Below are 4,579 nucleotides of genomic sequence, written 5' to 3'. Positions count from 1 at the left end.
AGGGGGCACTAAAGTATAGTAGGGGGCACTAAAATATAGTAGTGAGCACTTAAATATAGTAGGGGGCACTATAATATAGTAGGGGGCACTATAATATAGTAGGGGGCACTATAATATAGTAGGGGGCACTATAATATAGTAGGGGGCACTATAATATAGTAGGGGGCACAATAATATAGTAGGGGGCACTAAATATAGTAGGGGGCACAATAATATAGTAGGGGGCACAATAATATAGTAGGGGGCACTAAATATAGTAGGGGGCACTATAATATAGTAGGGGCACTATAATATAGTAGGGTAGTAGAAAAATCATCTATAATACGGTAGAAAAATTATTTATAATATGGTAGAAAAATCATCTATAATACGGTAGAAAAATTATTTATAATATGGTAGAAAAATCATCTTAAATATAATAGAAACTTTATTTTAAAGTGAACCCTTCACTAATATATAATTTTCCGCGAAACAGAACGCTTCTACTATATTTTAGATTTTTTTACCATATTATAAATAATTTTTCTACCGTATTATTAATAATTTTTCTACCGTATTATAGATGATTTTTCTACCGTATTATAGATGATTTTTCTACCGTATTGTAGATGATTTTGCTACCGTATTTTAGAAGCATTTTTTCTACTATATAGAAGCATTTTTTCTACCATATAGAAGCATTTTTTTCTACTTTACTATGGATGAATTTCCTACCATATTATAGATTAATTTTCTACTATATTACAGATCGATGTCCTACCATATTATAAATGTATTTTTCTACCATATTATAGATTAATTTTCTACTATAATAAAGAGGTTTTTCCCGGTTTGGCGTTCCATAGTAGTTACTATAATTGTTATGTAATATGAGGTAAATTCAATGACCTCTGGTGTTAGAGGAAATTAAAAAAAAACCCCATGAATCAATAACGCTTTTCCATAATTATTTATATAGGTGCCTACATTATATATAAGAAGGCCTGATCATTTAAGTAAATGAACTTCCAAGGTACGACCGAGATGGCGATACTCTCGTTGTTCGCTAAACAAAAAGCATGGTCTAATCGCGCCGCCTCCCGCCATTCGAATGAGTGTTCTAGTTATGTCTTCGATTTCTATGGTAATTAGAACTCATTACACGAAATTCACCAGACTCCGCAGTTTACAAGAAAATTAAAAAAAAAAAGGATTTAAAAGATGCCCCCCGAGAAAGCGAAGTGGTGGTTAATATCGTTCGTCATCTCGGTGGTAGAAGCAACGCTTACATTTTGGTTTTCCCGGAACAACTCCGACTAGAGTTACTTTCTAGACGATTACGAGGCAGGTCTCAGCGAATGCTATCTATGTAGATGATATGGACACTTTGCCAAAGACTGTAGAGCAACGGTCCAACACGAGATCTATGCTAAATGTGGTTAAGATCATTCCTTTATAAAAACAGAACATGTGAGAATCCGGGTCGGTGGGTTGAAGGGGCTCGAAAGTTCGGTCACAAATAAAAAGAAAATTGAGCATACTTTTCATCCCCCCCCCCAACCCCTCACTCGTCCTTGGCAGAGGCGGGCAGAGTCAACCGTAAATTTCATACTTTATTGACTTTATACACATTTTGCCACCGAACTTTGAAGCCCCTTTAACTGTAAAAACACACGTAACTGCAAGCATCGGAAATGTCCCAAATTCAAACTGGAGAAATCAGATCTATACACCCAGAAAACTAAAAATGTGCCCTTCACGGAAACCATAGAACTGACCAAGGCGAAGGGTTACGCACAAGCAACGCGAAATTCGAAGAGATCCGTATGCAGAGATGTTGACTGTTGATTACAGCGCGCCATTAAACTGAATGCCTAGGGGCTGGAACATGGAGGAATTTAGAGGCGTGTTGCTGTTAAACAATTTCAACCGGTTACCGTGATGCCAGCCAGAGAGTGGTGATTAACAAAAGCTCCCAAAAAAGGGGGTAAACCCCGGTTCTTTATGGGCCCATGAGGAGGCCATCTGGGAAATTACTGGACTTTGACGTTAGCTCAACCATTTCTACATGGCGTTAGATGCTCATCGCCAAGGATACTTTTGTACAGTTTGTTAAGCAGCATACCTTAAAACCTGTATAAAAGAATAACCACCAGCATCCGTGTGAATAAAAGCCGGTTTTACTTAGTCAAAAATACCGCGACCATTACCTTGACAATCTACGCTCGCTGTCGCATTGCTTTTCAAATGTAATGTTTCATATCTCTCTAGGAGAAATTCCAGTCATGAAACTAACTAACAGTAGGAATGTTTCACATTAACCGTGGGTTGGCAGGCTTAGAATTAACCCGGGAAGAACGTTTGTTGACAATCTCCACCCTTTTTTTACCACCTGACCTGAATTTCGTGATTCAAAACGGAAACCAATGCTAATAGACTAGCCAGCGGTAGGCACAAGGTAGGCACGTGCCTACGTTGAAAAATTTCGGGCCTACTTTAGGGGACTCCATATTTTTAAATGTACCAATATGGGCTTCTAATAATTGCACCAACTACATGAAAATTTATGTATTAGGTGGTTTTCGTATTTACAAAGATGATAAATCTTTGAATTATTTTTAGCGAGTACAGCCTTTACCGATTACGTTATCACTTTAGTACATTCAAAGCTACAGGCTTGTACACTGATTACAGATAGTGATCAGCTCCTCGTTTTAAAAAATGGTCACTACTTAGGAGCGGCAACGTATCTACAACTTTCAAAGCAATTCAGTTATTAGATGTGAATGTTTTAAAGAGTCCCAGAAAGATCGGGGTCATGATATCATTCTCAAAATCCCACAAAGCTGCCACACTAGGCGGTGGAGCGAGTAATAAGGTCTTAATGTTTATAGAAATAGGTTTAATTCCATAGTTCTATTGCAGAGTATGGTTGAAAACGGAAAACCAGCGGAAGCCGCTGAGTGTCGCGGGTATGTTTCCCAATTAAATAGCTTTAGCAACTTGACATAAATTGTGGTTTTAGGTGTTACAAATTCTCTAAAGTCGTTTTAACGGAAACCGTCGCTATGTTTGAAGCTACAGTAGCTAGAACGCCTGAACAGTTTGAATTAATTTGGAATTACGCTTAAATTTGACAAAATGTTCCCATATTCCGGTACCGGCAGTGCCGCATTAACCCATGGCAGGGCCCCTAGTCTTCGAGCTTCTTTGGGCCCCTCGACATCCCCCTCCACCTTGTGACACGTGGGCCCAGACTTTCAAATAGTGTATATTTTTTAAAAGAGTCCACTGGACCCGGACCCCTACGCTGATCTATTTTTTCAACGAGTCCTGGACTCTTCCCTCTTTCTTCGCCCGCCCCCGTCGTTTAAATTTATATGTTCTTTAATCTCACTTTATTCCTCCATATTATATTCCGAAATAAATAGCAAAGCCAATACATTTTTTAAGGTAATTATAAAAGAGACAGTCAGTAATCGAACTACAGCATTATTTCATTATATATTCCCAACATCAAAGTTTACATATTTTCATATATGATCGTGATCGGGTAAATTAATATGTTCGTAAATATTATCACAATTAATTTAACCATTAAAGTCTTCATTCCAAACCCATAGAGCTTAATTTTATTCATTTTAATAAAGCAAAATGGCAGTGTTACAATTACTGTGCCTAATGGAATACAGAGCAAGACTATTAATTATGGACTAATAATTTCCATACTTCGTTAGTCTAAGACTAACGAACAGTAGCGGCGCTAAAGATTTTTCACAGGTGGGCTAATTATTTTGTGGCCCCTAAGAATTTTGTGACCCTTAGCGAAAACCTTGGATTGACCATATTTCGCCAAAGTGGTGAAATCGAAAAAACCCAAAATTTTCCAGGAAGCGAGAAGAGCAAGGTCGTTTTATTGTTGCGACTCTCGTCGCATTTTCTGGACCCCCTACTGATCTTGTATCTGACCTGGAGGGGACACGTGCATGCCTGGGATAGTTCCTTAAATTCCCATATGCCCCTTTCTTTTCAACTTTAAATTTCCGCTACCTTCCTCCCGAATCTTATGTTTATGGTCTACTACATTTTTGAGTAAACAAATTGATTTTGAAAGATTTTTTCCAGAAAAACATTTCTTCGCAATAAAACAAATTTCTAGAGATAATGAAAATTCATAAATTAAAATATGTGGCCTCTTAATTATGAATATGTGGCCCTTTTAATATAAATATGTGGCCCCACTCAGAAATGGAGGGGGGCTAAAGTCCGCTTCAGCCCACCCTTGGCGCCACTACTGCTAACGAAGTATGGAAATTATTCCCCACACGGGCCACACCTGTTTAAGTTAGAGGTTTTTCCCTGGTAGGCCCAAGTTTTCCAAATTTTTCATTGGTCATTGTAAATTTCTATAGGCCTCACAGATTAGTAGATATGGGAGCCCGACTAATATTCGGAGAGCTGAAATAGTGGCGGTCAGTATACACTATACAGATGCCTCAAAGAGAAAAATAATTCAACTTTTTATTCTCGAAATTTTCCCTCTTTTTACACAGCTAACGATATAATTTGAGGGAGTCCCGTGGACTCTTTAGCCCCTTTT

Source organism: Leiobunum rupestre, chromosome 3, assembly GCF_980474605.1.
Source record: "Leiobunum rupestre chromosome 3, qqLeiRupe1.1.hap1, whole genome shotgun sequence".
In the NCBI taxonomy this organism is placed as follows: Eukaryota; Metazoa; Arthropoda; class Arachnida; order Opiliones; family Sclerosomatidae; genus Leiobunum; species Leiobunum rupestre.
This window is presented reverse-complemented; position numbering follows the sequence as displayed.